The sequence below is a fragment of the Eubalaena glacialis genome, chromosome 3 (genome assembly GCF_028564815.1).
Source record: "Eubalaena glacialis isolate mEubGla1 chromosome 3, mEubGla1.1.hap2.+ XY, whole genome shotgun sequence".
Taxonomy (NCBI): Eukaryota; Metazoa; Chordata; class Mammalia; order Artiodactyla; family Balaenidae; genus Eubalaena; species Eubalaena glacialis.
In genome coordinates, this window is record NC_083718.1 from 54,427,755 (window position 1) to 54,449,113 (window position 21,359).

General features: G+C 36.2%; 1 protein-coding gene and 1 pseudogene across 2 annotated transcripts in view; one reads left to right on the forward strand and one right to left on the reverse strand.

Moving 5' to 3' along the window:
- ABL2 (ABL proto-oncogene 2, non-receptor tyrosine kinase) overlaps positions 1-21,359 on the forward strand; it is a 113,420-nt gene that overhangs the window by 27,131 nt on the left and 64,930 nt on the right. The window lies entirely within an intron of this gene.
- On the reverse strand, positions 2,845-19,927 carry LOC133088600 (mitochondrial import inner membrane translocase subunit TIM14-like; annotated as a pseudogene).

Here is a 21,359-nt window from a genome sequence, read left to right on the forward strand (position 1 = left end):
AAATGTCTATTCAAGTCTTTTGCCCAAAAATAAATCAGGTTTATTTTTTTTGTTGTTCAGTTGTTGGTCTTTTTTGACGGTGTCTTTTGTTTCTTCATTTACTATCATCATCCTCTTTTTCTTTAAACATATACAGTACTTTATATATATTGCTGAGTAACTAGTTATTCCAGAGTTTAGCAGTTTAAAACTACCAATATTTATGATCTCATGATTCTCAGTGTCAGATATCCAGAAGTTTCTTAGCGTGGTGGTTCTGGCTCAGGGTGTCTTGTGAAGTTTCAGTCAAGCTGCCAGCTGGAGCTGCAATCATCTGAAGGCTTTTCTGGGGCTGGAGGATCTGTTTCCAAGATGGCTTATGCATGTGGCTGCTGGTGGGAGGCTTCAGTTCCTTGCCCCATGGGCCCCTCTGCATGGCTGTCTGAATGTCCTCATAGTATGGCAGCTGGCTTTCCCCAGAGCAAGTAATCTTAGAACAGAATGTCATAATTCCTTTTATGGCCTAGTCCCCAAGTCACACAACTTTACATCCATCTTACTCTATTTGTTAGAAGCGAGTCCCTAATTCAACTCAAAGGGTAGGGAATTAAGCTCTGCCTCTTGAGGAGAGGAGTATCAAACACTTTGACAAGGAATAGATGAGAACAACTCTAGTACTGTGTTAATGCTAGTAATGAAGTAGTTTTTAACAACAAACTAAAACTCTAGAGAATAATCTTAGATGACAGAAGCAAAGTTTACCTCTTACAGGTTTAATGCGGCCAATACTAATAGTATTTACATGTGGCTGGCATTGTTCTAGGTGGTTTACACATGTATTGCTTAATTTTCACAGCAACCTAATAATAGAACTAATAATAGAACTCTCTAAGTAACCTAATAAAATGAGCAGCCATTATTTAAATAAGTCAATAAAAGGTGAGCTACATAGTGCTACGAGAAGCAATAATAGTGAAATTTTACCTAGTCAGGGAGGTTAGTGCTGATTTAGTTTAGATTTGAAGGATGGGCAGTTATTAAATATATTAGTAGATAGGAGTGGGGAAGAGTGTTTCAGATAGTGGGAACAATGTATAAAGACCATGTGGATGGAGAAAGCATGGTAGCATTATTTTCAATGTGTTAAGTATAATTGAAAAGGCTTTGTATACTTGTATTCTTCATTAGATTTTGCTCGATTACTTGCAAAAATATGAAATAGTCATTGTTCAGTTTTATGTATATAGAGTCTTAAAATTTTGTTTTTAAGTCATTCTTCTTATTCTACATATTATCAGAAATTATGTGGTATGTAAAAACATTATTTTCAAGCCTTTGTCAGTAGTTTCTCAAATTCATTTTTTGTAACCATTAGCTCTTTAAAAGTATTCTGCTTAATATTCATAATTCGATTGTTCACATTTAGATCAGTGAGGTAATTTGAGTAATTTTCTTTTATTATTCTCCCTTTATCTTTTAATTTTTGTCATTTTGATTGTAGTGTGTCTTGGTGTGTTCCTCTGTGGGTTAATCCTGTATGGGACTCTCTGTGCTTCCTGGAGTTGTGACTGTTTCCTTTCCCAGGTTAGGGATATTTTCAGCTATTATCTCTTCACATATTTTCTCAGGCCCTTTCTCTCTCTCTCCTCCTTCTGGGACCCCTATAATGAGAATATTAGTGCACTTGATGTTGTCGCAGAGGTCTCTTAAACTGTCCTCATTTCTTTTCATTCTTTTTTTTGCGGCGGTGATTTCCACTCTGTCTTCTAGTTCACTGATCCATCTTGGCTGCCCTCCTTTTTATGGTATTTTGAGTTACATTTGTCATATGTTGAAATGCCCCAGGAACACTTTGGCCATATCCTGGGTTACTCCCATGGAATCACTGCAATACCTCCAGACACAAAGCCTGAGGCTTCGGACACCCCTGCCTGGCCACACGGGCTTGGCAATCTCCTTCTTCCAAGTAATTTTCCTAGTAAACTTCCTTTGCTTTAAATTATATTATTAGGAAACTGTTAAAGAAGATTGATTTTACATTTCTAAATTCATGCTCAGTTTATATAACAATTCTTGGAAGAGATTATATTCGTAACATTGGAAGCAGTATTTTTTCAAGAAACAGATTTGGTTCTGTCTTGCAGGGCCCCTACTGACTTCAAAATTATGAAATTAAAAAAAAAAATGTTAACATTGCTTTGGCCATGGGAAAAAATCTGCTTTTCAGGTAAGATTTTTAGTGAATTTGTCATGCTCAAATACTTAAAAGTTCAATTTAATAACCAAAAAAACTGTTCCTCACCAGTCCACTAGGGGAGACTCCAGTACTTAGGAAGAAAATTCTTAGGAAGAAAATACAGTTGCTACTATAGTTTAAAAATTATCTCTTGCTTAATAAAATTATTACTTTTCTGCTTGCTTACATAAAAAAAAAGTACTTTTTAGGACTGGTTTGGGTTATTAATTTGACAATATTCATCTGTGGAAGAATTTACAGCATTTTTTTCAGCTTTATTAAGGTATAATTGACAAATGGTAATTGTGCATATTTAATTAAGGCATCAAGTTGTATGTTTTTTCTGTTTTGATATATGTTGATGATACAACAGGCATGATGTTTTGATGTGTATACGTTATGAAATGAACACCACAGTCAAGCGAATTAACATATCCATCAGCTCACAAAGTTATCATTTTCTTTTTTTTAATGGTGAGAACACTTAAGACCTACTGTCTCAGCAAATTTCAAGTATACAAATACATTATTATTATTATTATTATTTTAGCTTTGAGGCATTTTATTATAAAAAGCTGGCACTCATATACATAAATGAGTAAGAACTTAAAATTCATCATACATTTACTTCATTTTTTAGCTTGACCTTCTGGTAAATCTTTAGCTTCTTTGATTTTGGCTGCTATGTAAGGAGATCCTCCCTTGTCTGGGTGATTTAAAAGCATAATTCGTTGATGAGCAGTAAGGCTCACATCTAGTATTTTTTCCCCTTATTGGCAGTAAGGCTTACATCTAGTATTAATGCTGCTTCCTGTTTTGTCATTTTGGGCTCAAACCCACCTCTGTAATAGCCACCACTGAAGGCAGATTTCGGTAGACTTTGAAAAACTTGTTTTACTGGAGGCTCCATATGCTTCATCCTTGCAAAGCGTAACGGCCTGCAAATCCTGCAGCAGCAATGGTCAGTCCAACTGCTACCACTATACTGGCCATGGTTCCCGCTCGGCTCCTCTGCTTCCACCGGGAGCGCGGTTCATCCCACCCCACCAACTCTATGCTTCTACCACAAAGCGACGCGGCCACCACCAGCACGTACAAAACCCCAAATACATTATTTTTAACTCCAGTCACCATGCTGTACATTAGACCTCCAGAATTTATTCACCTTGCATAACTGAAACTTTGTACCCTTTGACCAGCATCTCCCAGATTCAAGAAAGCAATTTAGGCTCTTGTGCTTACGAGGAAAAGGTTATCACACTTAATGTTTCAGAAAATACTTCAGTTAGCCAAAAATTTATTCTTTATTTGTTTTTCCTAAGCCCTTTTTTGATTTTGTCTATGATATGATTATATGAGTTTTCTGCATATCATGGATTTCATTCCTGTATGCCTTGAACATAGATTCTTAGTGACTTTGTCAGATTTAACTCATCAATTCATGTGATTTCTGCTATTTGTAAGTACAACAGGTGGGTGAAATCATGTGCCATCGTGATAGCATGCTTTGAAAAATGTTTCCATTTTTCAGACAGTCTGGGATAAGAGCAAGTATATATATTTGTCCATTGAAAATAAAGGTAGTATAGGAATTACTGAGAGTTTGTTTTAATTTGAGCTTGGGTGATGATTTTATAGGATATTATGGTGATAACAGTGTTGGGTAGAAGGACTGTGTTTGACTTCCTCATATTGTGTGTGTGTTTTTTTTTTTTTTAATCTCTATTTCCCTAGCAAAATGAGGAAAGAGCTAGAGAGTGTTGGGATAATCAGGCCTTTTAGTTATGCATCTGGTTAGGTTGACTAGCATGACCTAGATACCAGCTGTGTATACCTATGGTAGAATGAGAGCCAGAGTATTCCTATGAACCATTTTTCATAACTAGTTCTGTAACTGCTGAGTATGGTTAAGTTCCCTGCTATGTACAATGATTAATCAATAAATGAAATGTGACTGGTTCATGTTTTGTTGTATTTTGACTAGAGGAAAGGCAAAATGTCACAGTGTCACTGTTAGACTCTCTTGCTTTTAATACTTTTTTGTTTGTTTGCAATGTGTGTTTTTTTTTAAAGTAAACAAAAGAAAGACCATTGATAGTGTTTTTGCTTAGGTCCAAACTTAATTTTTATATGACAGGTTCCACCTGATTGTCATTTTTTTCTCTGACTTCAATTGAGGGAGTAATTAATTGTTCCATCTTTCATATAACACTATATAAACTGTTTCTTAGTAGTTTTGGGAAAGCTCTTGGGTTTTAAAAAAAATTTTATTAAGTAGAGATTACTTAAATGATGTGGGAATATGTGTATATAGTTAAAATGATTTCATACAGGAAGATTGTCATATCATGTAACACCTAATATTTTAATATACAAGAGTTGGAAAAGTATTCAGCATTATCTGAATTTGAAAATTAAGTGCAGTGGTCTCTTATGTTATAGCTGGCAGAAATCAGTGTTTATTCTTTCAAGTTATGGTTTTGTAATTCTGATCCTTCGTGATATAATACAAGTATAAAGTCCTGGGAAGGTCCTTAGGTCTAGTGTTGATCTGTGAAAGATTTCATTACTATTGTCATGCTGGGTTTTCTCTTCTGAAGATGACCTTCTTCACATGGCCTTCGTGTCAGTTGAGAAGAGCAATGTTTTCAAGAGAACTGGGAGTAACTTCCTGTCTAATTTGGGGATTAGCTGTGGTTAGAGTAGATAACAGGAAGTGACTGAACAGCTGCTTCCACTTTTCCCTTCCCAACCTTCTCACCAACCCCATTACCAGGGCTAGGACTTTAAATTCTGGCTATACTGGAGAATATCTTAGACTAGTCGTTGTAATTGCTGTCTTTGGTGACAAAATTTCTGATAACAATGTCCTTGGCAAACAACCTCATAATTAGTTAGTAAAGGTATTACCACACTTGGCTGTTTGATGGCTGTTTTACCCTACCTGAGTGAACTAGTGAATGTAGCTAACAACTTGCTAGTGATACAGGAGTAAGAGAACTAGTTAATATGATTCAACAGTAAGGGAACATTTAGGAAGGGAACGTAAAAGTTCTTGTGCGTTGAGAAATTCCTGAAAAACCTTATTAAACTATCCCAGGACATGAATAATGTCATATTTTTACCACTAGTGTTCCACATCTTGAAAATGCAGAATTGAACTGGGAAGTTTATGTAATTCCAGCATCAATATTACTATCAAATTTTAAAATGTTATTAAAATTAATAGAACGTTAACACATTAATATAATTCAAGATTGAAGTTAACACATTAATATAATAAATGAAAAGTTAACACACTAATATAGTGTTAACACATCAAATAGTTCAAGATTTAAGAGGTATATATTTAATTGTCGCGTATATCTCTCCCTTTAGCCATCTGGTTCTCTTCTCCAGAGGCAATATTTCCAGTTTAAATACACTTTGAACATTTATTATTTAAAGGACTTCTTTGGTATGTGTGAATAATTAAAGTTGATAGCATGGATTTTAGAGTCAGATGTTTAAATTTTTCATTTACAGTTGTCCCTCAGTATCTGCAGCATATTGATTCTAGGGCCCTCTGCAGATGCCAAAATCTGAGGATGTTCAAGTCTCATATAAAATGGTGTAATATTTGCATATAACCTACGCATGTCCTCTGTATACTTTTAATCATCTTGTGATTACTTATAATGCCTAATACAATGTAGATGCTATGTAAATAGTTGTAAATACTGTGTACAGTATTTTCGCCCTAAGAATCTTTGCTGCAAAAAATTATGCTGGAAGCAGTTTCACTGCACAACTACTTGACCATAAGACAATTTTGCCTTAAAAGATAAAATAACAAAAGTAAAAGAGAGACATTAAAAAGGACCTAATGAAACATGAAAAATTGAAAACAAAAATTTAAAAAGATCTTATTATGAAAAATGAAAATACAAAAAATACTTGAATATATTTAAAGTGTTTGGAGATTCATGGTTATAGTTGTATTCGGCTGTATTGGGAATAAAGCGATACTTCTTTCTCAAAGTCGAACGTTGAGGATTCAGGATCTAATGCTGGATGTCAGTTCTTTACAGTATAAAAAAATTTGCTGTTAAGTGTCTTCAGCTCTCCCTAGAAGTAAAATGGAAAAGGGATGCTGCTATTTCTTATCAATATATGTAACATATATAACTGGTAGTACACATCTGGACTACATTTGTTCCATCACATGCCCAGCCCTTATATTTCATCATATCACCTAAGCCAGATTCAGTGCTAAATACCAAAATTCTGTCTACATCACGTTCTTCACTATTGAATAGCAAAAAATTTTCACCATTTTCAAGAAACTTATACTCATCAAGAATCACGTGGACTTCCCTGGTGGCGCAGTGGTTAAGAATCTGCCTGCCAATGCAGGAGACATGGGTTCGATCCCTGGTCCGGGAAGATCCCACATGCTGCAGAGCAACTAAGCCCATGCGCCACAACTACTGAGCTTGCGTGCCACAACTGCTGAAGCCTGCGTGCCTAGAGCCCTTGCTCCACAACAAGAGAGGCCACTGCAAAGAGAAGCCCGTGCACTGCAAGGAAGAGTAGCCCGCACACCGCAAGGAAGAGCAGCCCCTGCTCGCTGCACAAAATTGGTAAAGATGGCATTAGAGAACAAGGTGTTGAATCTAAATTAGCTAAAGAATCAATAATTAATGCTCTTGAAGGCTTGTGAATTATTAACTGCCTCTTTTGTATTTGCTATAGCTTGGTAAACTTTTGGTTTTGTTGGGTGGGAAGGATGACTGTGCCCCCCAAAAGATTTGCAAAAACTGATTATCATTTTCTAGTGTAATGAAACCTAAACTGTTGATCAGTTATTTTATCTTTTATGCAAAATGGTCTTATGGCCAATTAGTCGTTTGGCAAAACTTTTTATGGCGAAGTGTCTCATGGTGAAAATACCTAGATCCTGTAAATACAGTATAAATGCTATGTAGATAGATGCTGGTGTGCTGCAAATTCAAGTTTTGCTTTTTTGGAACTGTCTGGGTTTTTTTTTTCTTCCCCTGATTATTTTCCATCTGTGGTTGGTTGAATCTGCCAGTGTGGAACCCACGGATATGGTGGGCCAACTACATTTAATAGTTGCACTTTCTTGGTACTGGGAATATAGCATTGAACAAATGAAACCACCTGCCTTCATGGAGATTATATTGTAGTGGGTAGAGACAGGCTCTATTTTTAAATTTACTATATCATGTGGTGATGAGTTCTGAGAGTAATATAAAGCTGGGTAAATTAGAATGATAGGGGAAATGCTGTTTTGGATTGGGTGGTCAGAGAAAGCCTCTGGTAGGGTGACATTTCAATAGAGAATTGAATGATCTGAAGGAGTGAGACTTAAGACTTTCAGGAGAAAAATATTCCAGGAAGAGAACCATCAAAGGCAAAATTCTGGAGAATATTTGTAAAGCAGAGGTTTTTATCCTTCCAGAATGGTGGAGGAGGCTGGACTGGATAGAGAGGACTGGCTCAGGCGGAGAATGCTAGGAGATAATACATAGAGGGAGAAAGAAGGTAAAAGTTGTGTGCAGGATGGGGATCTATTGGTGTAGGGGGGTTATATTTTAAAAGGTTCAGTCTGTCCACTTTGAGGAAAATAAACTCTTGGGGGCAGAGGTGAAAGCAGAGAAAATAGTTATGAGTCTAAAATAGCCGTAGAATATGCAGCAGTGTACTGGATACAAAGAGCTTTATCAAATTTAGTTTGGTGTCACTTCTCTCTAGGATTTGACTTTTACTATTGAATAATGGGGTAAGAAATGACAGTGAATTCATAATGAATATTCATTTTTAAATGGTAACTTTAGAAATTATGGTTAAACTCTGTAATGATTTAAATTTGTATAGATCCCCCAAGCATTACTTGCATCTTAAAGAAATATGGTAAGATTCCCAAAAGAACTTCCAATACCTTTTATAGTTATATTACAGTATGTAGTAAATTTTTTTCTTAGGCCTTCCAAAAAAGGCTATGTTGCAGATTTTTGACAAATATTGGGTGCTATGTTTTCCTCTCCAGTTTGACTAGGTGACTTTTCAAATTTGAAATGCTTTGGTTTCTCCAGCGTGTATCGATATGCTAAAAAGTATTTAAAAGTCAAAATTCTTAGACTTCAAGCAAGTAGGTTGCTAGTGGTGAAAATAAATGGAATATAAAAATGTCAACATGTAAAATTTAAACTTTCGAGTCACTGAGTAATATATCTGAATTTGCTAGCAAACTTCCTATGTTTGATATTGTGGAAAGGAATTGCATCAAAGGAGATAAATCTCAGGACTCTTAATATCTAAATGGGTGAATAAAGGCATTTTGAATCAAAGATGAAATCATGGATAAGGGAGACATAAAGATCAGACATGGTAAAGATGTAGGAAATAGAAAAGCGAAACAGACACTGTGAAGCGTACTTAAATATAGTTAGTGTTGGAAGGAGAAGAGGAATAGAAAATGAAAGTTAAAGGGAAAGCCTAGTATATTGAGAGTTTATGAAATCTTTTAAATAAGGAATTGCTGGATCCAGTCAAGTTTAGGGACTACATTGAAATAACTAGCATAGTCATACACCCACTCAAGAAAGAACTCTGAAAGTGAATTCCAAAAATATTATATTACACATTATGTAGTTATAGCCTACAAGGGCATTGATAATTTTCTCTATTCTTAATTTCTATTAATTTCATCTGCTTGTATAATGTTCCTATGACTTATAAAGTAGCTATTAAAAGTTTCACATTGATGGTGTAGAAGATAACTTCAAATTTTTTCAAATGTTTACGGAAGGAACTTTATCCAGAGAGGTAGTATGTATTTTTTTTTTTTTAATAAATTTTATTTATTTATTTTTGGCTGTGTTGGGTCTTCGTTGCTGCACGCAGGCCCTCTCCAGTTGCGGTGAGCGGGGGCCACTCTTCCTTGTGGTGGGCATGCTTCTCATTGTGGTGGCTTCTCCCGTTGCAGAGCATGGGCTCTAGGTGTGTGGGCTTCAGTAGTTGTGGCACAAGGGCTCAGCAGCTGTGGCTCGCAGGCTCTAGAGCGCAGGCTCAGCAGTTGTGGTGCACAGGCTTAGCTGCTCTGCGGCATGTGGGATCTTCCCGGACCAGGGCTTGAACCCATGTCCCCTGCATTGGCAGGCAGATTCCTAACCACTGCGCCACCAGGGAAGTCCAGTATGTATTTTTGTTAATATATTTTCATACCTTTTCTTGGATTTTTATTTTTGCCATAGTCTTTATCTACAACAATCTTTTAGATAGTATAAGGCTACCTTTAACCCCAATTATGTAATAATTTATTTTTATTTCTATTTAAGATAAGAAAATAAGATATAACCTCAGTTTGGTTCATGGAATCATAAGATTTGAGCTGCAAATAACCTTAGGATGATCTCTTCCCCTGCCCCTTAATTTTGCAGATGGGGAAATGGAAATACAGTAAATTTTCATATCTCTGATGGAGAAAAGATTATAACTTAGGTCTTCTGATTTCCGATTCAGTGCTCTTCTATAACATTTTGCCTTACGTTTGTTTTGTATTACGATTTTTTGACTGTTTCAGTTGTACACTAATAAAGACAGGAGTTATCCGTTTTTGTTGTTTAATTGCTGCTTTATGATTATCTTGAGTGTGCATACATATAAAGATGCTCTCTTTATATTGAGAAGATGACAGCCTTGATTATCTTCCTCCAAGTGAAAGTCAACTTGGAATTTCTAGGAATACAGTATCTAAACCTTTTAATCTTAATTGCCAGCTTTCTGGTTGTGTTTATTGCTTTCTTATTTATTTTGATTTGAATTAGATTTTGCATAGTTAACTTTATTTAGAAGAGTTAAGTATGCAAAGTATAAGTGGAAATTTTTCTGTTAAAAGCTTAAAGGCCTTACTAATTTTAATAAGAAGAACCAGTTTGGCTTTATAGGTTGTCTGATTTATGGAATATTTTAGGACATTCATTATTTTTTTGAGGTATAAGTAACTGCAAGTAGATTGAATGGTTTTGCTTATAAGAATCATTGGGGCACTTGATTTAACAAATAGCTAAGGATGTTAGTAGCATTTTAACATGCTTAATAGTTTAAAAAATTAAACGGAGAAAGTATCTTTAATTAATTTTAAAATTTTAAATAATGTTATCCTTAAATTTTTATTGACATTATTATTTAGCAAGCCAAATATTTACAGATATATAGAAACAAACTTTGTTAACTCCTAACAAAATAGTTACAGTTTCCAAAACTTTGAGGTAATGAGGCTGTTAAAACACCCATAAATATTGAACTCTAAAGCACCCTGTTGGTATGTAAATTGGTATATCTAGTGATTCTAGCCAAAGTAAAGGAAAAAATGAAAGCTGCTTATAACTGGAATGTGCTCTTTGTGGAAGAGTTGTGAAAGAAATTGCTTTCTTGAACAATGTTTGATACTAATCACAGGCAGACATAGCCAGCTATACTGACAATTGGTTATAAAAATAATAATTGGCAGGAAAAGTCACAACTATCAGTGGCAAAGGAAATGACACCTCACTCCTTAATCACCCAGCATCTGTCTTGAAGGTGATGCACACACAGTGTTTTCCTTGATTGTGAATTTTAACCAGTAGCATTCTATGCAGTAGAAATTGTGTTCCTTGATCAGTCATATCCAATTTGAGTTTTGAAAACTTACTGTAGGAGGAACACCTGTGCCTACCCCATTTACTTGAAAGATTTTAACTGGAAAGCACACTACAAAAATAAGTTGCAGTTATTAATAGATACAGTAAAATACTGCCCTGTAGATAGTTTCCAGTAAAAATAACACAAAACAAATATGCAGTCAAAAAATTTCTCAAACGAAAAACAGGGTTGTTCGTTATACAGTAAATAAATTTAGTGGAAGAGTGGTTATATTTAGCATTAGTGTGTATTATTAGACTCAAGTCAGTAGTTTTAATGATTTAAGAATATAGTCATTCTTGGGACTTCCCTGGTGGCTCAGTGGTTAAGAATCTGCCTGCCAATGCAGGGGACACGGGTTCGACCTCTGGTCTGGGGAAGATCCCACATGCTGTGGAGCAACTAAGCCTGTGCACCACAACTACTGAGCCTGTGCTCTACAGCCTGCAGGCTACAACTACTGAAGCCTGCGTGCCCTAGAGCCCACGTGCCGCAACTATTGAGCCCGCATGCTGCAGCCACTGAAGTGTGCACGCCTAGAGCCCATGCTCTGCAACAAGACAAGCCATTGCAATGAGAAGCCCACGCACTGCAACGAAGAGTAGCCCCCACTCGCCGCAACTAGGGAAAGCCTGTGCACAGCAACAAAGACCCAATACAGCCAAAAATAAATAAAATTTAAAAAAAAAGAATATAGTCATTTTATTATTTTCTTATTTTTGAGACATCTTTCTTGTCCCTTACTTAAACATTTTGATGCAGTAATTTTCTTGTAAGAGAATACTTTGGAAACTGACTGTTAAATATAATACATATCTTGTTTATCTTTTTGGTTTGTAAGTTTTATCTCAATTCTGAATATAATGTAGATGTTTAAAAAGTAGTTTTTTTGGAAAATGTGTTTTAAGTTACTGAATCCAGCTAAGCTTCGGTTTCTGCATTTTTAAAATAGGGATAATTTTAGCACTTTTCTACTCATAGGGTTGTAAAGATTTAATGAGATGTCCACTCTCACCACTCTTATTCAACATAGTTTTGGAAGTCCTAGCTACGACAGTCAGAGAAGAAAAAGAAATAAAAGGAATCCAAATTGAAAAAGAAGTTAAACTGTCACTGTTTGCAGATGACATGATACTATACATAAAAAATCCTAAGGACACTACCAGAAAACTGCTAGAGCTCATCAATGAATTTGGTAAAGTTGCAGGTTACAAAATTAATACACTAATCTGTTGCATTTCTATACACTGACAATGAAACATCAGAAAGAGAAATTAAAGAAACAATCCCATTTACCATCGCATCAAAAAGAATAAAATACCTAGGAATAAACCTACCTAAAGAGACGAGACCTGTACTCCGAAAATTATAAGATGCTGATGAAAGAAATGGAAGACAACACAAACAGATGGAAAGATATGCCATGTTCTTGTATTGGAAGAATCAATATTGTCAAAGTGACTGTACTACCCAAGGAAATCTACGGATTCAATGCAATCCCTATCAAATTACCAGTGGGATTTTCCACAAAACTAGAACAAAACATTTGAAAATTTGTGTGGAGACACAAAGGACCCCCAATAGCCAAGGCAATCTTGAGAAAGAAAAATGGAGCTGGAGGAATCAGGCTCCCTGACTTCAGACTATACTACAAAGGTATAGTCATCAAAACTGTATGGTACTGGCACAAAAATAGAAATATAGATCAATGGAACAGGATAGAATGCCCAGAAATAAACCCATACATCCATGGCCAATTAATCTATGACAAAGGAGGCAAGACTATACAATGGTGGAAAGACAGTCTCTTCAACAAATGATGCTGGGAAAACTGTACAGCTACATGTAAAAAAATGAAATTAGAACATTCTTTAACACCAGACACAAAAATAACTCAAAATGGATTAAAGACCTAAATGTGAGACTGGACACTCTAAAACTCTTAGAGGAAAACATAGGCAGAACACTCTGACATAAATTGCAGCAAGATCTTTTTCTATCCATCTCCCAGAGTAATGGAAATAAAAAGAAAAATAAAATGCGACCTAATTAAATTCAAAAGCTTTTGCAGAGCAAAGGAAACCGTAAACAAAGCGAAAAGACAACCCACAGAATGGGAGAAAATATTTGCAAATGATGTGACTGATGAGGGATTAGTCTCCAAAATTTACAAACAGCTCATGCAGCTTAATATCATCAAAACAAACAACCCAGTCAAAAAATGGGCAGAACTAAATAGACATTTCTCCAAAGAAGACATACAGATAGCCAAGAGGCACATGAAAAGATTCTCAGCATCGCTAATGATTGGAGAAATGCAAATCAAAAGTACAATGAGATAGCACCTCACACCAGTCAGAATGGCTATCATCAAAAAATCCATAGCCAATAAATGCTGGAGAGGGTGTGGAGAGAAGGAAACCCTCCTACACTGTTGGTGGGAATGTAAACTGGTACAGCCACTGTGGAGAGCAGTATGGAGGTTCCTTAAAAAACTAAAGATAGAACTACCATACGACCCTGCAATCCCACTACTGGGCATATACCCAGAGAAAACCATAATTCAAAAAGACACATGCATCCCAGTGTTCATAGCAGCACTATTTACAATAGCCAGGACATGGAAGCAACCTAAATGTCCATCAACAGAGGAATGGGTAAAGAAGATGTGGTATATATATACAATGTAATTTTACTCAGCCATAAAAAGGAACGAAATTGGGTCATTTGTAGAGACGTGGATGGACCTAGAGACTGTCATACAGAGTGAAGTAAGTCAGAAAGAGAAAAACAAATATTGTATATTAATGCATGTATATGGAATCTAGAAAAATGGTATAGATGATCTTATTTGCAAAGCAGAAATAGAGACAGACATAGAGAACAAATATATGGATACCAAGGGGGAAAGGGGTGGGTTGGGAGGAACTGGGAGATTGGGATGACACATATACATTATTGATACTATGTATAAAATAGACAACTGAGGGGAAAACACTCTATAGCACAGGGAACTCTACGTAATGCATTGTGGTGTCCTAAATGGGAGGGAAATCCAAAAGGGAGAGGATATATGTATATGTATGGCTGTTGCATTTTGCTGTGCAGAAGCTAACACAACATTGTAAAGCAGCTGTACTCCAATAAAAATTAATTAAAAAAAGCAAACAAACTAAAAACAGAGCTACCATATGATCCTGCAATCCCACTACTGGGCATATATCTGGATAAAAACATGGTCAGAAAGGATACATGCACCCCAATGTTCATTGCAACACTGTTTACAATAGCCAAGACATGGAAGCAACCTAAATGTCCATCGACAGAAGAATGGATAAAGAAGATGTGGTACATATACACCATGGAATATTACTCAGCCATTAAAAAGAATGAAATAATACCGTTTGAGAAACATCGTCTGATATTGCTTATATGCAGCATCTAAAAGAAAAGTACAAAAAAGATACAAAACAGAAACAGACTCACAGACTTAGAGAATGAATTATGGTTACCAGGGGGGAAGGGTGGGATTGACAGGTACACACTGCTATATTTAAAATGGATAACAGACAAGAGCCTACTGTATATCACAGGGAACTCTGCTCAATATTATGTAACAACCTAAATGGGAAAAGAATTTGAAAAACAATAGATACATGTGTATGTGTAACGGAATCACTTTGCTGTACACCTGAAACTAACACAACATTGTTAATCAACTATGCTCCAATATAAAATAAAAAGTTAAAAAGATTCAATGAGATATGTGTATTTTGGTTGGCACATAATAGATATATTGGTTAAGAATGTAGACTTTCTGCGTTAAATCCCACGTCTGCTACTTATTTAGTTGCATGACCTTGTAAAAGTTATGTTACCCTTCTTAGTCTCTTTGTCCCGTCCCCTTGGGTCTTCCTTTTCCATAAAATACAGCCTGTGTTTGCAGATGAGTCATTTTCTCAGCCTGTTTCCTCCTCATAGAAATGTGGGGAATCCAAAGGCCTGTTTTCATTTTATACTGTCTCTGTTCTCTTTATTTCAACCTGGCAGTGTTTCTGCTAGTACAGTTTTTATGATAGAAGAAGTTACAGCATTTTCGTATGTACTTCATATGCTCATGGAAGTGATCTAGTAGAAAGGAGGAGAGGGAGATATTGATAATATAGAACAGAGCAGAAGAATTGCTGGAGCTGATATTGAAAAGAGAACAGATAGTTGTTCATTTATTATAACAAGAAGGAAGGCAGAGCATTTAGGTGCAGATAGATGCTGATACTGTGGGTGGATAGGGTGGTAATTCCTGGGAATTCTAATCCCTTTAATTTTCTGAGCAAAGTTATCAGCTGAGGGCAAAAAAGGGGATGGAAGAAGGCATTAGAAGTTTGAGAAGAGAGGAGAGCGCATGTAATTGTCATTTAGAGAAATGGGAGAGTGAAATGGCCTAGGAAAATACAGTATTATTCCCAGGCAGAATTAAGGGCTTACTTGAAGTTAAAAGTCATGAGTTAAAAGTGTCACCAGTCAGCTTGGTTGTGTGTGTGTGTGTGTTTTTTCTCCATCCATATTGATTTTAGGAGTAGGAGAATAGAGAATTTAATTTAATCAAGCCTGTGATTTTGCAAAGTGAGTGTATCCAAGTGAGAGGGGAGCGAGTGATTATGTTTATGGATCATGGAACTTAAACTGGATAAAGAGAGAAGAGGGGACTTCAAGGGGTGAGGGACAATGAAAAAATAGTTGAGTCGGTAGATTTGAGGTCCTGATGGGATCAAATTATGGTAAGAGTTCATGTACTAGAAGGAATGAGTTAGTAAGATAGAATACGTATTCAAAATGGGTTGCATTAAATTTAGATTATTGAGAAGGGTGCATTGCAGCGTGTGGCTGAGGTAAGGTTACATTTAGTTCTTTGATCTTCACAGCAACCCTATAATGTAGGTAGTGTAAGCATCATTGTTCATGTTTTATAGATGAACAGACTGTAGCTCAAAGAGGTTGGACAATTTCCCCAAGGTCACAAAGCTAGTAAGATGGCTACCTAGGACTCAAACTCCATTACTCTGACTCTCAGTACTCACTCCTCTACCATACTATATCAAGTTTCTGAAAGATGGTGACTTGTTATCCTCTCTTTGAACCTAAATGGCAGTCTCAAGTCAAGACTTTTGAGAAATACACATGAAAAAAATTATTTTCCTCTTCAGGAATCTTCAGAGACTAACATAGCGATAAGGGTGATGTTAGAGGGGTTCATTGCTACTGTTATTACCTAACTGATCTTACTGAACACACACACACACACACACACACACACACACACACACACACACACATATTAGATGCTTAAATAAGACAGTTTTTTGTTTAAACTCCCTTTTGTAAGGGGGCTTAGGGTGAGTGGGGGACAGGACAAGTAGGAATGTACTATTGTTTCAGCAGCATGCCTGGACAGACAGCTGTGCTGTTAGAATGTGTCTGCCCAAATTCATGTGCATTCTTTATGGTGGCAGTTTGCACCATGGCAAGTCTCTAGGAAAGGATAGTGGGCTACTGGATGGTGTCCATTTGGGATATGATTCTCCTCTCTCCCCTAGTAAGACAGTAATTATCATACTTTTTCTTTGTGGTCTTAAACATTTTGCTTTGTGGTAGGAGGCAGACTTTGAAGAGTTCTTTAATTGTGAAGGAAGAATGAGGGAATTATAATTAAGTATAGTATGAACTAATGTGTTTACATTTTTGTAAAATGTTTGCCAGAGTAGAAAAAATAGGGTGCCTAAATTGCAGTTGTTTTTTCTTCTCTTTTTTTAAAAATTATTTTTAATTGTGGTAAAATACATACAACATAGAATTTACCATCTTATCAGGTAATGTTTTAATATGCTTTAGTTTTATTTTGTTAATATAATATTCTGTTTAAAATTAGTAGTTCCCTGTGGATGGCCCTTATGAATTTTGACCAGAGGAATTCCTCTACATTACCACTCTTCTATCTTCTACCTGCTACTGGTATGGAAACTTTGTACCCCATTAGAGTGGAGTCTGGTGACAGAACAAGAGAAGTAGTAGACTTTAGCTGCTGATGTTCATACAGTATCTTTGAAACATGGGTCATACCAGCTTCTTCCTTCTTTTCCCTTTGAAGTCTTCATGCCAGCTCCTCAGAGAGATTGTATAGGAAAGCCTGAATCAGAGTGTATTGATCTTGATCAGAGTGTATCTGATCTTGTCATTTCCTTAATAGCTTTCATTGATTTCTTACCATCTTCAGGATGAGGTCTAAACTCCTTAGCAGAGCATCCAAGGCTTTCATAATCTGGTGCCTGCCTAGTCTCATACATGCTCTCTAGGCTTCAGCCGTACTAAAATACATGTTGTTCTCTAAACATGGTCTGTGCCTGGCAAGTAGTAGGTAGTCTAGAAATAGTTCTTGAAAGAATGAAAAAAAAATACATATATGTATGTATATGTATGTATGTATCACAGTTGTACTTTTTTACATGCTAACATGCTGACTTTTATTCCACGGCTAACTTTTGGCTTTCCTTTAAGACTCAGGCCAAGAATCCTCTTTTAAGAGGCCTTCTCTGCTTTTGGCTATACTAGTTGGCACTCTTGCTCTATGATATCAAAACATTCAGGCCACATCTCTGTATGTAACCATGATAATTACTTTTTTATTTCTCCCACTAGTATGTGAGGTTCTTGAGGGCCAGGGATCATGTCTTATTTACCTCGGTACTCCCTAGCTCTTGGCTTATTCTTCACAGATACTTTCTATTACAGAAAGCTTTTAAGATAGCTGTTGCTCTTGTTTCCTAATATTTACATTATGTAGCATTATATATTGAATATTCCTGGCTTTTAAATTTCACTTCTTCGCCTTCCCAAAGCGAAAATTGCTTCGACACTTGACTTATGAAATAATCAGTATTCCAGTGAGTATGTGTCATAAATCAAAATCAGTATAATATGATTGCTTATTATGGGATTGGGATGTTAGGTAGGAAGATTAGAATTGCAGACTTCATCTTCATGTGGAGGAATTATCCGAGCTCTTTAAATAATTGAACAAGATTATGTAAGTCTTACCCTTCTAGATCAGTATATCTGAGTTTGCACATTTTAAATTGGTGATTCATTATATTGTTCCTACTTAAGATGTAACTATTGTTAAATGCGTTTCCTAATTTCCACTCTCTTTTTGTCAATCTTGCTTTCCTTCCTATTCTTGACGTCAAAAGTTGTCATCTGGGTATTCCTTAGAATTAATGACTTAGTCAGTGGGTGATACATGTTTGTTCTTACAAGAAGGCTTTATGATAGATGTTCTTCCTTTTTAGAGTCCAGAATCTTAATCATTTTACTGTAAGTTTTTACTCTCTCTGTTACTAAATTTAGTTGTGAAATCATTAGGTGAAACAATATTCAAGGAGAGTATAAGCATACTAAAAATGTCTTGGATTTTTTGGCATGAATCTAGGTACCATAAATATTTATTATATAAACAGCAACTGTGTGAAAACCGGAATTTATTTAAATTTATTTATTTATTTTTGGCTGCATTGGGTCTTCATTGCTGCACGCAGGTTTTCTCTAGTTGAGGGGTCTACTCTTCGTTGTGGTGCATGGGCTTCTCATTGTGGTGGCTCCTCTTGTTTCGCAGCATGGGCTCTAGGCGCACGGGCTTCAGTAGTTGTGGCTCGCGGGCTCTAGAGTGCAGGCTCAGTAGTTGTGGTGCACAGGCTTAGTTGCTCTGTGGCATGTGGGATCTTCCCGGACCAGGGCTCAAACCCGTGTCCCCTACATTGGCAGGCAGATTTTTAACCACTGCGCCACCAAGGAAGTCCCTAGATTTATTTAAAATAATTTTAAAAAATTCAAGTGTGGGATTGAAGACATCTCTGTTATGTTTTTTCCTGGGGTAGACCAGCTCTTCCATGCCAGAACTACCTGACTCCAGCACATCAGCTTTTATGGGATTTACTCTTAAAATTTTTTTGTAGTGCTATAAAATATATATAACATAAAGTTTGCCATTATAACCACTTTGAGTGTACAGCTCAGTGGCATTTATTACATTCACAATGTATTGCAACTATCACCACTATTTCCAAACCTTTTCTAACAACCCAAGCAGAAAATATCACCAATAAGCAATAACTCCATTCTTCCCTCCTCACAGCCCCTAGTAACCTCTAATCTACATTCTGTCTCATGAATTTGCCTAGTCTAGATATTTCATGTAAGTTGAATCATACAATATTTGTCTTTTTGTATCTAGTTTATTTCAATTAGCATAATGTTTTCAAAGTTCACCGCATTGTAGCATGTATCAGAACTTCATTCCTTTTTATGGCTGAATAATATTCTATTGTATGTATATACTACTTCTGTTTATCCATTCTTTTTTTTTTTTTTTAATCCATTCATTTTTTTTCTTTCTTTTTTTAATATTTATTTATTTTGGCTCTGCTGGGTCTTAGTTGCGGCATGCGGATTCTTAGTAGAGGCATGCATCCGGGATCTAGTTCCCCGACCAGGGATTGAACGTGGGTCCCCTGCATTGGGAACGAGGAGTCTTATCCACTGGACCACCAGAGAAGTCCCTCCATTCATTTCTTGTTAGGCACTTGGGTTGTTTCTACCTTTTGACTATTGGGAATAATGCTTCAATGAACATTGGCGTGTTAAGTATCTGTTTGAACCCTTATTTTCAGTTCGTTTGAGTATATACCTGGGAGGGGAATTGCTGGGACATGTGATAATTCAATGTTAAGCTTTTTGAGGAACCACCAAAATGTTTTCCACGGAACTCACCATTTTACATCCTTACCTGCCATGTACTGGGATTCATTCTTAGGAGATAATTCTACCTATAAGGCCTTTAACTAGTTATATATTACCTTGGATGAGTCTGTTAATTTCTCTTTCTATTTCAGTTACTTCATCCTTAAAAATGGGGCTTGAATTAGATAATCTATAAAGTTTCTCCTGTCTCTTAAATTCCATGGCTGACATTACGATGAATTTCCATGATGTTTACATTCCCAGTTCTTTTGTCCTCTCCTCCCCTTTTACAAAAAAAAGAGTAGTTTGTACAGTGGGAGACAGAACCTCTATATACCGGGTGGTACGAGTATATTCAAGTCTCCAAATACTTTCTAATTCTTATTTGTTAGATATTTTCATAGTTCAAAGTTAGTTTATTGAAGACTTTTCAAGCACATCTACATTGAAATATCATAAACTTTTATTAAATTGTATTCTGTGGCTATGAAAATCATAACTTGGGCAGAACTTTACTTTTTGCACAATTTATGTCAAAAAAGGTTTTGCTACACACCATTCTACATTAGTGATATATATATTGTATTTACATATTATATGTCGTATATATTGTATATTGAATCACATAGTAAAATACTTAGCACTTATAAGAAAGTAGGTTACTTTTAAGAGTGTAGCACCATTTGCATATGGATAATTATCTCTAGATACTTAATGAAAACTTGAAATAAAGGGGAGAAAGGCATCAAGGATAACTGCAAACTTAAAACACACACAAGTATATTTACACATAGCACTTCAATTACATACCAAAATGTATTACACATATAATGAGTAGAGAGACCAGAAGTCTTGGATCTTGTGTTATGGGCATTCTGTTAGAAGGCCATGACACTCCAATAGGCCATAATGTGTTAAGGTAAAGAAGTTTTAGTAAGAATTTTTTCCTTGGCTACTGATGACTGAACAGGGAGAACAGTATGAGTAGCTCTTATTCCCGGACCAAAAACTCACTTTTAAACTGGTTATGTAACTTGTTAATATACAGTTGACCTCAGCTTTGCAGGAGAAGGGCCATCTTTTATTCTTCAATATTTTAAAAGTTGATTTTAGCACCTATTGTTTTCCAGGTAGCCCCAGAAAACAAGATTTGTGAAAGAGGTAACAGTTTTAGTCTAGTCTTGCTGTCCCCAATGAATTACATAAAGTAATTGCCATTAAATTAAATGAATTGGGAATTCCCTGGCGGTTCAGTGGTTAGGGCTCTGCGCTTTCATTGCAGGGGGCATGGGTTCAATCCCTGGTCGGGGAACTCAGATCCTGCAAGCTGCGCAGTGTGGCCATAAAAGTAAATAAATAAATAAATAAATAAAATGAATTAATTGCTATTAAATCCAAGGTTCCTTATTTTCCTGTTTATTTGGGTTTCAGTGGATAAAGAAGGAAGCAGTGATAACAACTCATTGACCTTCTGATAGTGCCTTTAGACCCAGGGCAAGATACTCCCAAAGACCGACAGTCTCCCTGAGGATGACTGTAGTTGGAAGGGGATGGTATGTCATGACTATTCTTGGAACTTGACTTGGCTGTTTCTATGCCTCTTTGGTGGAAGCCAGAAGGGTTGGGTTGGATCTCAGGGCATCTTTGGAATAATCAAGATGCT